A 14,256-nucleotide genomic window follows, 5' to 3' on the forward strand; every position below is an offset into this window, starting at 1 on the left:
CAGCGGCAGTCATGTGCCAACACTGTCGTTTGTTTACAAATGACATAAGGGCAGTTGGACGGTTACCATATCGCAGACAAACGGGGAAATACAATATCAATGTCCCAGGATGCAAGAGCACCAAAATTGTCTTTTTTAATGTTAAGTTTACAGTATTTTTATTTATTTAATTTTTTCCGTTTTCTCAAGCAGACGAAGGCTATTATGATGTGAACTGTCTTCAGACATCCACACATTTCGACTGTTATCCACTTTATTCACTGTTTATTCATGTATTACTAAATAGGAGGATACTGAAAAAGAGGAGATTGGAGTCAACACCATTTCAGTTGAATCAAATTGGGAAATTCCAATTCAAGAATTTTCATTGACTATAATGGACATTTTTCATTTTTACGTGAAATAATAACTTGCGAAAAGACAATAGGCATACACTGAGTATACAAAACATCAAGAGCACTTGCTCTTTCCATGACATAGACTGACAAAGTGAACCCAAGTGAATGCTATGATCCCTTATTGATGTCACTTATTAAATCCACTTCAATCAGTGTCGATGAAGAGGAGGAGGCAGGATAAAGAAGGATTTTTGAGCCTTGAGACAATTGAGACATGGATTGTGTATGTGTGCCATTCAGAGGGTGAATGGGAAAGACACAAAATATTAGGAATGTGTTCCATTTTTGAATGAATTACAATTAATGAAGTTGATGTGGGGTATTACAAATATGCCATGCTAAGTGTGTTGGCTACCCCTACTGGTGATATAATGCATTGCCAAAAAGGCTTGCTGGTGGTATATATTATGAAACATTCTTCCCATTTATGTCTGTTTGCTGAAGGAAATGTTAGTTCTGTGTACATCATAAGGACAATGTATCCATAACCATAAACTTGATAGCATTTGGATTTGTAAATGAATGCACTGTAAATCCAAAGGCATTTTTAACCAAATATTTATTGTAAGCGAAACTGTCAATGAAAATGTGGTATTGACTCAAAGGTAAATGAGAAGTCAAATATATATATATTTTTAAGATATGAAAACAAATTATCTTTTTTCCCCCCAGCATGCTCTACTGCAGGTAGATTCTTTAGAATTGTTTTGAATATCTGTGTTTTTGCAAGTACATTGATTCATCCAATCATTTAGTTCGATTTTTTTGCAAACGTTACGAAATGGTTTTTCCAGATGAAATGGCTTTGGTAGTCTCTGATGTTTCTGATCCTGGCAGTCATTATGAATGCAGGTTGCGGGTGAATTAAAATGTCAACTGTTGAATATACAGTGGCTTGCGAAAGTATTCACCCCCTTGGCATTTTTCCTATTTTGTTGCTTTACAACCTGGAATTAAAATTGATTTTTGGGGGGTTTGTATCATTTGATTTACACAACATGCCTACCACTTTGAAGATGCAAAATATTTATTATTGCGAAACAAACAAGTAAGACAAAAAAATTGAAAACTTGAGCGTGTATAACTATTCACCCCCCCAAAGTCAATACTTTGTAGAGCCACCTTTTGCAGCAATTACAGCTGCAAGTCTCTTAGGGTATGTCTCTATAAGCTTGGCACATCTAGCCACTGGGATTTCTGCCCATTCTTCAAGGCAAAACTACTTCAGCTCCTTCAAGTTGGATGGGTTACGCTGGTGTACAGCAATCTTTAAGTCATACCACAGATTCTCAATTGGATTGAGGTCTGGGCTTTGACAAGGCCATTCCAAGACATTTAAATGTTTCCCCTTAAACCACTCATACTGCTTTAGCAGTATGCTTAGGGTCATTGCCCTGCTGGAAGGTGAACCTCTGTCCCAGTCTCAAATCTATGGAAGACTGAAACAGGTTTCCCTCACGAATTTCCCTGTATTCAGTGCCATCCATTATTCCTTCAATTCTGACCAGTTTCCCAGTCCCTGCCGAAGAAAAACATCCCCACAGCATGATGCTGCCACCACCATGCTTCACTGTGGGGATGGGATTCTTGGGGTGATGTGAGGTGTTAGGGTTGCGCCAGACATAGCGTTTTCCTTGATGGCCCAAAAGCTACATTTTAGTCTCATCTGACCAGAGTACCTTCTTCCCTATGTTTGGGGAATCTCCCACATGCCTTTTGGTGAACACCAAATGTGCTTGCTTATTTTTTTCTTTAAGCAATGGCTTTTTTTCTGTCCACTCTTCTGTAAATTCCAGCTCTGTGGAGTGTACAGCTTAAAAAGGTCCTACGGACAGATACTCCAATCTCTGCTGTGGAGCTTTGCAGCTCCTTCAGGGTTATCTTTGGTCTCTTTGTTGCCTCTCTGATTGATGCCCTCCTTGCCTGGTCTGTGAGTTTTGGTGGGCGGCCCTCTCGGCAGGTTTGTTGTGGTGCCATATTCTTTACATTTTTTGATAATGTATTTAATTGTGCTCTGTGGGATGTTCAAAGTTTCTGATATTTTTTTATAACCCAACCCTGATCTGTACTTCTCCGCAACTTTGTCCCTGACCTGTTTGGAGAGCTCCTTGGTTTTCATTGTGGCACTTGCTTGGTGGTGCCCCTTGCTTACTGGTGTCGCAGACTTTGGGGCCTTTCAGAACAGGTGTATATATACTGAGATCATGTGACAGATCATGTGACACTTAGATTGCACACAGGTGGACTTTATTTAACAAATTATGTGACTTCTGAAGGTAATTGGTTGCACCAAATCTTATTTAGGGGCTTCATAGCAAAGGGGGTGAAAACATATGTACGCACCACTTTTCCGGGGTTTTTTTGTTTAAGTTTTTGAAGCAAGTCATTTTTTTCATTTCACTTTACCAATTTTGACTATTTTGTGTATGTCCATTACATGAAATCCAAATAAAAATCTATTTAAATTACAGGTTGTAATGCAACAAAATAGGAAAAACACCAAGGGGTGAATACTTTTGCAAGGCACTGTAACTGTGCCTGGATTCCAATAGGAATTACGCAACTCTTTGCCAAACAGAATAATGTGACTTGCAAGTAGGGTTGTAAAATTCTAGTAAATTACCCAGGTTTTTCCAGAAATCCCATTTGGAAGATTCCTGGAAATCCTTCAACCAGGATATTAAAAAAAATCTGTTAATTTTGGGAAAGTTACCAGAATTTTGCAAAACTACTTTCAGGCAGGCCACTGTAAAGCTAGGTCTCAAAATAAGGCCTTATGAAATATGTAATGTATTGTTAAAGAGTTGAATTATAATGATAACATTTGCCTAGGAACTCACTTGGTGAAGGCCTCAGGATGAATTCACTAACAAAAACAGTCATGTTTGGAAATTATACAATAATTCAAGCCCTATCAGAAACATGTTTAATCAATAACTACAGGAGCCTGTCAACGTTTCAGCAAATCCTATCTGTTAGGATCAATAACCTCTGTGACAAAGTGATGCTTGGATGTGATCTTGAAGATGAAGCAAATTCAAAGTAGCAGGTTCAGCACCGTCAAATACATAGTCTCCATTTGGCTAGTTTGGCAGAGGCAGTGGTGTAAAGTACTTATGTAAAAATATTTTTAAGTACTACTTAAGTCGTTTTTTGGGGTATCTGTAGTTAACATTACTATTTATATATTTGACAACTTTTACTTTTACTCCACTACATTCTTAAAGAAATTAATGTACTTTTTACTCCATACATTTCCCCTGACCCCCAAAACACCGTTACATTTTGAATGCTTAGCAGGACAGGAAAATGGTCCAATTCATAATGATTGTGAAATGATTTATACTTCTACTTTTGATACTTACGTATATTTTAGCTATTACATTTACTTTTGATACTTAAGTATATTTAAAACCAAATACTTTTCGACTTTTACTCAAGTAGTATTTTACTGGGTGACTTTCACTTTTACTTGAGTAATTTTCTGTACTTTTACTCAAGTATTACAATTGGGTAGTTTTTCCAACACTGGGCAGAGTTAGTCTGATAGAGGACAACATATCCGTTGTTTTACCATATAACGGGATCTGCCAGTCCAGTTAGTATGGTTCGCGAACACAGGGAAGCCAGAGAACACAAATATGGTGCAAATATAGCCGGTTTCATTTAGAGTGCAGCCCGGTGATGAAAGGCCTAGTGCAAAAAGTGATTGTCCAAAATGTTCAATGATATTTACAAGAAGCTAAATACAATTCAAACCAATCTACTGAACTCAAAAAGGCAATGAGTATTACACCTGAGCAATGAGTATAACAAGCGCTATAGTAGTTAAGAGTGTTGGACCAGTAACCAAAAGGTCTCTGGTTTGAATCCCCAAGCCAACTAGGGTGAACAATCTGTTGATGTGCCCTTAAGCAAGGCACTTAACCCCGTTTGCTCCTTTAAGTCACTCTGGATAAGAGCGTCTGCTAAATGACTAAAATGTAAATAATGACGAGAGGATGGTATATAGCCTGAACAGACATTCCTAACACGGGCTAAACAATAAACACAGAAACAGTTAGGTTTTTCAAAGACTGGTCAAAATGGGCACAATAAAGAAGCCTAAATAAACCAGGCTTCCATACAACTTTTTTATGCAAGTAAAGTACATGCCGAATGAAAAATGGCATGACAGGTTGGTAAACTTTCCAAATGTCGACAGAACAAAATATGCTAGACAAGGTGGGATCTTTTTGTGTCTGTAAAATTAATAATGCGAGAAACGGTGGTGGAAACGCCTTTATCCGCAAATATTAATATAATAACCATCATATTAAAGTAAACTTGGAGTCACGCGATGATATGTTGTGTGGTCCTCCCACTATGACTCAGGAAAGCATGCAGTTTATTAGAGATGGGTGCAACTGCAGCCCACAATTCGGGGCGTTTCTGCATGTGGGAATTCCTGCATCTACAGGAACCCTCTTTATACTTCTATTGGTGCATTTTTAAGCTATGACTCCGGTACATAGGCTGGGGGCAGGGGCGCTTCAGTACAGTAGATGGTGGTAATGGAACATAACGTTGGATGCCAACCGCCGATAAACCCCACAGAAGAAGAAGAGGCGGGGCGAAAAACGGTAGCTAGCTATAGCTATTACACACCGGTAGCAAAGATTGTCGTGCACAGTTTTCTCGAGTACACAGGAGGTGGGAGCAACACCCATGCTAGCTAGCTAACTAGCAAGCAAGCACACGGTGCGACTAACTAGCAAGTTAGCTAGCACAATATGTTGCCCGAGCCTCCCGCCTGCTGTACTAGCAGGACACTGTCTACCATACTGGCTAGCAAGGAGGACTCCTGGACACTGGAGGAGAGGGCTAAAAAACTCAGATAATACATTTATTTCCCTTTTGACTGACATTCAAAAGTGTCACACAAGCATGAAGATGATGTGCTCAAGGGGGGAGGGGGGGTGTTCATAAAGGAACCAATGGGATGCTTGATGGGGGGGTGTTGATGAAAGAACCAATGGGATGTTCGAGGGGATGCAGTCATGCCCACATGCAGGAATGCTCCAAATTGTGGTTTGCAGTTGCACACTGTTGGTTTATTAATCTATAATTAAACCAATTATGAGTAACTTCACAGGGTGGTGAAAGTGCACCTGATGAGCTTGATCCTCCTTTCCAATTCCTATCGAAGGTCTTATTCTGGTGACATGATGATCGATGTCCATAATAATCTCATCATGTAGGTGGCATACCCACTGCAGTGTATCTGCGAGTTGTTGGCCAGAGTGCACGTGCCAAGACCAGAATGGGCATATTCTCTAAATAACCCCCCCCCCCCCAAAAAAAAAAATATTGTATAAAACATAAGTAGTGTTGAAAATGCGATGGAAACATGGGAATTTGACTGCAAAAAGTTATTTTTATATCATCTATGTCATCCCTCACAGCCTTGTATCCGCAACAAGTCCACTTGATGGAAACACATCTCTGGTGGAAAAATGTGTATATTATTTTTATACAGATTTTAGAATATTTGCATGCAAATCTGCCACCAATTGGATAGAAACCTAGCTACTGACAAACAAACATTTACAAATCAGACATGAATAATAATTACTGCAGTCACTGACTTATGCAGAAAGGAATTCATTGCAATGTAACAACATTTATCCATAATGGAATAATTACCGCTGTCACTGACGTGATAGCCTATAGGCCTAATGATGAAGTAGTAAGTAATGATGCGCGCACCCCCTAAAAAACGTGCCAACACAGGAGATGGCAAACATCAAACACAGGTTGGCAATGTAATGTAACAATTATATTATACAATAAATGGTTTCAATCTTCCAATACGTTTTTTTTTGTGTAGATGTTGTGATGTCACTAGTAGCATAAACAATAATATGCGTGCACTCTGTGAGCGTTACAAATTTGTTGTGGAGTTTCACGTTTGGGTGGTGGAGTCTAGGGCTAGGCCAGTGGTTCCAAACTTTTTTTGGTTACTGTCGCCTACCACCAACTGAATTTTGCTCTACCCAGAGTATCCCTGAAGTACCCCCTCATGTACATTTTACTAGTAGGCCTAAGCCTATGGTATCATGAGTCTCCTCAAGTGCCCCCTGTGGATAGGCCAAGTACCCCCAGGGGTCCTTACCCCAGGTTGGGAACCACTGGTCAATTCTAGGACTTCGACGTGACAATAGGCTACTGCAGCGGAACATTGTCAAACATAGCCATTATAGGAACATATAATATTGTTTCTACTGCTGATTGCCACCTTAAAGGAAAATTCCACCCATAACATCATATGATGCAAAATGTATTTCTGTATTTTGAAAGTTATATATCTTGAAAACCTGATTGCTGACATGCAAAACATTTTAGGATTATATCAACAATGGACTACTGAAACAAATACCAAAATAAAGTTTTTGGGTGGAGTTTTCCTTTAAAGTGATAGATATCCTATGCCTCTTTCCATCTTTTCCTGAGCAGTGGAGGCTGGTGAGGGGAGGACAGCTCATAGTAATGTCTGGAACAGAGTTAATGGAATGGCATCAAACAAATAGAAACCATGTGTTTAATGTATTTGATACCATTCCACTGATTCCGCTCCAGCCATTGCCACGAGCCCGTCCTCCCCAATTAAGGTGTCACCAACCTCCTGTGGTGTTCAGGTAACGGTCCGGCGTCTTTGTGTTGGATGCCACAGTGTCACAGCCTGCACTAGCTTTAATTAACGCTGACACATTCTGAGCAGGGAGATAGGATCAATGGCGGAGGTCAAGGTAATGATCTCGCATTTAGCTGGGGACTACTGTCACCTTGTTCAATGTTTTGGCTGCGACAGACAGGCAGTAGCCTAAACAGCGGGCTGTGATAAGGGAATTGTAAGGTGGTGACTGGGGGCTTGATGGCCATGCCGGTCAGTCATTGCCAGTCCTTTTTCATCTGCACTGCAGCATCAGCAAGCACACACAGCTATAAATATTTCAGCCTGTAAAACTACTGCTAGAGGCCGGCAAAGTCTCCCTACTTAGTACTGAAAGGATACTTTCACCAAAGCATGCCAATGTAAAGGCAAAAAAGGTGCGCTATGTGCACTTGGCATTGAATATGTCATCAGAGATTATGCCATGTCGTTGTAGATTTGAAAAGTAAGGAGAACGGAGGTATACTGAAGTGAAAGAAGGAGTGAGGGTACTTTAAGAAAGGAATGGGACTACTATATTGACATAGAAATGTGCTATTGTGTAGTTAGTTGTTGACGTCAACTGGTCATAGTCATCAACCCATCTGTGTTTTTAAAGTGTATTTTCTCTCCTTTGTTCTTCGTCAGCAGAAAAAGAGGAGCGTGTGAATCTTTGCTTCACGTCAACAATGAACGTTCACACCGATGGGGATATAGAACAAAGCAGATACCCAGATGGTGTGTTGCTGTACACTGTAGATGTGTGCAGGCAGAATTTATTCACTGAGGTGTCAGGCAGGGATATATACGTAAACAAAAGCTATTGCTTTAACAAGAATTCACCAGGTCCCTTTAAATCAGACAAAGTGGAGGATTAGTCAGATTTCAGCACAATAAACTCAGCTGCCTGTGCTCATATCAGGACATTGTTATTCCCTAAACCAGGACAGCGAATAACCTATAACATACAGTCTTCATATTTATTAATCCCACTATGAAGACTGTGTTCTACAGGGGTCCGTACCATGGGACCTTTCCACAACTACAGTTGACATAATACCGAAAAATGCGAATTTAGCTTTAGGACTTAGACACACTCTCTCTTTCCTCCCCAGAGACTCAGAGCTGGCGCCATATGTTCGGAGGAGTACAGCCATCGATGACATGCCCTGCCCTCCCTGGAGCTGGACTGCTGCTGCTGCTGTGGACAGACGCCTTGTGGAGTGACACGTGAGAGAGACAGGTAGGTCACAGACCGCTCAGGGCACACACAGGCCATCTGATCTGTAATCTATGTTTAGTCATAACATCACATTGTTGACTTTGTATGGATTAAGAATGTTTGGAAAATGACACAAAGTACAGGAGGGCTTTTACTGTGTGTGTGAGAGAGATAAAAAATGCGATTTTTGAGGCAGAGGATTTATTTCTTAGTAGTAACATGGGAGATTTGGTACATTTGGATGAGTTAGTGACTGAGTGTGTGTGTCTTAGCACTGTGCGTGTACACTATATGAGAGTCTCTGTGAGTAAGGAGAAGGTGAAAGACTAGAAAACAGGAGTCTATCTGATTGCACTCTGGGAAGGCATTGAGGTGGAAGACACATTCCGGTTGGCGAGAGGGGGGAAGGTTTATGTTACACTCCTTCCCATGTAGGACTGCCATCCACTATGGAAAAGCTCTATCATCATTTGAAAGATAAATAGCATCTTCCAAGTAATACCGTTGTGTTGTGGATTAAAGGTGAGCATGACATGTTTCGAGTGAGAGGATGTGTGATAAGGAGGTAGATGTACTGAGGAGATCAAATCTGAAACAAAGAGAGGATGTAACAAGGGGACAAAATTCCTTGGCTTGCATGACCTTCACTTTTCATTTTGCTTCAGTCCTCCTCCTTGGAGAGATGAAATCAAATCAATTCTCATCAGGAGCCATTTGCAAGCATGTCATATTCTGTAAGGAAGCGCTAGCCCTTAAATAAATCGAGACAGATGACACATGCATGCACATGGGATGGCTTCAGCATGTACAGTGCATTCGGAAAGTATTCAGACCCCTTGACCTTTTCCACATTTTGTTGTGTTTACAACCTTATTCTAAAATTGATTAAATACAGTCTTTTCCTCATCAGTCTACACACAATACCCCATAATGACAAAGAGAAAACAGTATTTTTTTTTTTTTACATTTTTGCAAAAATCTGAAATAGCTTATTTACACAAGTATTCAGACCCTTTGCTATGTGACTCGAAATTGAGCTCAGGTGCATCCTGTTTCCATTGATCATCCTTAAGATGTTTCTACAACTTGATTGGAGTCAGCCTGTGGTAAATTCAATTGATTGGACATGATTTAGAAAGGCATACATCTGTCTATTTAAAGTTCCACAGTTGACAGTGCATGTCAGAGAAGAAACCAAGCCATGAGGTTGTAGGAATTGTCCGTAGAGCTCTGAGACAGGATTGTGTAGAAACACAGATCAGTGTAACGGTACCCAAAAAATTCTGCTGCATTGAAGGTCCACAAGAACACAGTGGCCTCCATCATTCTTAAATGGGAGAAGTTTGGAACCACCAAGACTCTTCCTAGAGCTGGCCGCCCGGCCAAACTGAGAAATTGGGGGAGAAGGGCCTTGGTCATTGATGGTCACTCTGACAGAGCTCCAGAGTTCCTCTGTGGATACGGGAGAACCTTCCAGAAGGAAAACCATCTCTGCAGCACTCCACCAATCAGGCCTTTATGGTAGAGTGACCAGACGGAAGCCACTCCTCAGTAAAAGCCACATGACAGCCCGCTTGAAGTTTGCCAAAAGTCACCTAAAGGACTCTTAGACCATGAGAAACAAGATTCTCTGGTCTGATGTAACCAAGATTGAACTCTTTGGCCTGAATCCCAAGTGTCACGTCTCGAATAAACCTGGCACCATCCCTATGGTGAAGCATGGTGGTGGCAGCATCATGCTGTGGGGATGTTTTTCAGCAGCAGGGACTGGGAGACTAGTCAGGGTTGAGGGAAAGAGGAACAGAGCAAAGTACAGAGATATCCTTGATGAAAAGCTGCTCCAGAGCACTCAGGACCTCAGACTGGGGCATAGGTTCACCTTCCAACAGGACAACGACCCTAAGTACACAGCCAAGACAACGCAGGAGTGGCTTCAGGACAAGTCTCTGAATGTCCTTGAGTGGCCCAGCTAGAGCCCAAACTTGAACACGATCAAACATCTATGGAGAGACCTGAAAATAGCTGTGCAGTGATGCTCCCCATCCAACCTGACAGCTTGAGAGGATCTGGAGAGAAGAACAGAAGAAACTCCCCAAATACAGGTGTGCCGAGCTTGTAGCGTCATACCCAAGAAGACTCGAGGCTGTAATTGCTGCCAAAGGTGCTTCAACAAAGTACTGAGTAAAGGGTCTGAATACTTAGGTAAATGTGATATTTTTATACATTTGCAAAAATGTTGCTTTGTCATTATGGGGCATTGTACGTAGATTGATGAGGGAATAAAAAAAAAAACATTTTAGAATAAGGCTGTAATGTAACAAAATGTGGAAAAAGCCAAGGGAACCCTTAATACTTTCCAAATGCACTGTATGTATGCACAGTCATTTCAGATCCCATTCAGTCCAGCTTCATTATGTTACACCCAGCAGGAAATGTAACATGCTGCACATGGACTGGAGATCTGCATTGATTATCTATCTTATTGAGCTAATTTGTTCAGCAATCATGGTGCATGGTATTAATATTTGATCTCATGACATGTATATGTTAATGATGCATTTATGCTCACATTTGAAAGAACCCACAGATTCTAGTTGTCTAAAAACAGAGGGAGAACAATTGTAACTTTGTCAAGGTATCTCCACCAACCTCAATCCCAATAGGTGATGAAATTTGCACATTGACCGTGGGTCAATGCACTCTACAAATTAATTATTATTATTACATTGGGGCACCATTGGAGCACATTAGTATTGTGGAACTAGTTGCAACTAGACAATGCCTTCATCAAACAACACTGTTTCACAACGCATCAGTGACATGGCAGGAGATGTTTTGAAACAATTACTGCTTCGCATACAAGCCAGTGAATTCTCTGCATTACAGTTGGATGAGTCAACAGACGTGGCGGGCCTGGCACAGCTCCTGGTATATGTCCATTACATTCATGGGGGGGTCAACATCCTCTTCTGCAAACCACTGGAAACCAGGACAACAGGTGAGGGTATTTTTAAACACTGGACAGCTTTGTGACATCAAATGGACTTTGGTGGTCAAGATGTGTTGGTATCTGTACTGATGGCGCAAAAGCCATGACAGGGAGACGTAGTGGAGTGATAACGCGCATGCAAGCAGTTGCTCCCGACGCCACTTGGGTACACTGCAGTATCCATCGAGAGGCTCTTGCTGCCAAGGGAATGCCTGACAGCTTGCAAGACGTTTTGGACACTATAGTGAAAATGGTTAAGTTTGTTAAAGCAAGGCCCCTGAACTCTTGTACATGTTCTTCATTATGCAATGATATGGGCAGCGACCATGTAACGCTTTTACAACATACAGAAGTGCGCTGGTTATCAAGGGGCAAAGTATTGACACGTTTTTTTTTTAATTGAGAGACGGACTTAAAGTTTTCTTTACTGACCATCATTTTCACTTGTCTGACTGCATGTATGAGGATGAGTTTCTCACAAGACTGGCCTATCTGGGTGATGTTTTTTCTCGCCTGAATGATCTAAATCTAGGATTACAGGGACTTTCCGCAACTATATTCAATGTGCGGGACAAAATTGAGGCTATGATTAAGAAGTTGGAGCTCTTCTCTGTCTGCATTAACAAGGACAACACAGGTCTTTCCATCATTGTATGATTTTTTGTATGCAAATGAACTCAAGCTTATGGACAATGTCAAATGTGATAAAACGAAGCACCTGAGTGAGCTGGGTGCGCAATTACGCAGGTACTTTCCCGAAACGGACGACACAAACAACTGGATTGGGTTATCCCTTTCATGCCCTGCCTCTATTCCACTTACCAATATCTGAACACGTGAGCCTCACCGAAATTGCAACAAGCAGTTCTGTGAAAATGGAATTTAATCAGAAGCCACTTCCAGATTTCTGGATAGGGCTGCGCTCAGAGTATCCTGCCTTGGCAAATTGCGCTGTTAAGACACTGATGCCCTTTGCGACCACGTACCTATGTGAGAGTGGATTCTCGGCCCTCACTAGCATGAAAACTAAATACAGGCACAGACTGTGTGTGGAAAGTGATTTAAGACTGAGATTCTCCAATAACACCTAACATTGCAGAGTTATATGCATCCTTTCAAGCACACCCTTCTCATTTACCTGTGGTGAGTTATTCACAATTTTTGATGAACAAATAAGGTTTTATATGTAAGATGGCTAAATAAAGAGCAAAATGATTGATTATTATTATTATGTTATTATTTGTGCCCTGGTCCTATGAGAGCTCTTTGTCACTTCCCACGAGCCAGGTTGTGACACAAACTCACACTCATTCTTATGTTTAATAAATGTATCGTATAGTGTGTGTGGCTGGCTTACAATGATGGCAAAAAATGACATTTGAGAGTGCGCTGACCCTGGTGCTAGAGGGGGTACTCAGCTGGAGGTTGAATGTTTTAAGGGGTACGGGACTATAAAAAGTATGGGAACCACTGGTCTAGACAGTACAATATGAGGGAATGGGTTATGGTCGCGTGGTCTAGCTAGTCCATTGCCCCCTGCTGGTGTTTAATGGGTGATGGGACTTCTCCAAGACTCCTAGTTCCTCATCTCAGACATTAGAACTCCTTTAGTCCACTGAGGCTGAAACAACCAAGTATGGCAGCACTAGGGCTTCTTCCCTCAGGTATTTGTCTCCACATCTTCAGATCAGATGCTGGTGTCATCTGAGTTCACACTGCGTCTGTTTGATCTGTCAATCCAAAGGGCTGGGGTGCAGGTCGGGCGTATGGGCATTGCCCCCGGGGTGTTGCTGACATGACAACAAATTTAGAGGCGCTGATGTTGTCAGGGCCTGATATTTAATAATTGATACCCCTGTCTCGTTAATCTGACGGGAACCACAGCAGTGTCACTGTGTTTATGTTGCACGCGCTTCTAAGTGAGGAATTTAACTTGCAGGGGTAATTAGAAGAAGGATAATTTAAGCAACCCAGCTGTCTCTTTAAAACAATGCAGACATGTACAAATGGGACTGCCATATTGGATATATCTTCAACCATGTTTATCTATGTAGTTGTAGTGACAACGAGAAGAGGACCTGGGTTCCTTTATCCTCATTCCTCCGTTGCACAAAAAAATACAAATAAACACATTCTAACTATTAAAACCATGAATATAGGGATAGACAATGTTTTTATCTCAGCGTCACTGTGTGTGTGTGCGCGCTTGCGTGTGTGTGTGTATATCGGTGCCCTGGCTGCTTCCCGCAGTAACAGGCTATTTCTTCACAGCTGTTGTATTTATCTTTGTGTCTGCCAGGCAGCGACCACAGAAAGGTTGTCTGAGACGTAGGAAACAGGTGGAGCGGTCAGATAGTCCGTGGGTATGAATGGGCAGGGTGGCCAGGAATAGGAGATGTACCCTAACTAACTCTGTATTGTTGCATTCCGTAGCAGTATGGACTGGACAGGAAAAAGGCATATCCCCTGAGATTGTTTATCACATTCTCCTGGCTTTTGTTATTATTGACTGTTTGAAGGCAGTTGGCTCATCATTGTTCTATGATTTAGCCATGACATCGTCGCAGTATGTCTCGGGAATTAGTTTGTTTGAATTTGAGTTGTGTATGTTTTGATGCGGGATGACAAACACTGACATGATGGCAAACCAACAAGTGGTCAGGCTAAAAAAGCCACATTGTTTCTCCACTGACAATAGAGAGAGTGAATCTATTCTCGGTGAAAGCATTGGCGTTGATCTAAAATGTTACCTCTTGCATTCATAACGTTTTACTGTCCCCTAGTGTTCACTTGCGCAAACTACACCTGTCTGACAGTTATTAGATCAGCACTCTGTTGAAACATATCACAGAGTGTAACTGACCCATAGCTGAGTTATAACTGAATTGTAATAGTTTTTTGTTCCAAATTGTGGCCACTTAAAACATTCAAAATGACACACTTTCCTGTGCTGTGA

The sequence above is a fragment of the Salmo salar genome, chromosome 11 (genome assembly GCF_965601325.2).
Source record: "Salmo salar chromosome 11, fSalSal1, whole genome shotgun sequence".
NCBI classification, from domain to species: Eukaryota; Metazoa; Chordata; class Actinopteri; order Salmoniformes; family Salmonidae; genus Salmo; species Salmo salar.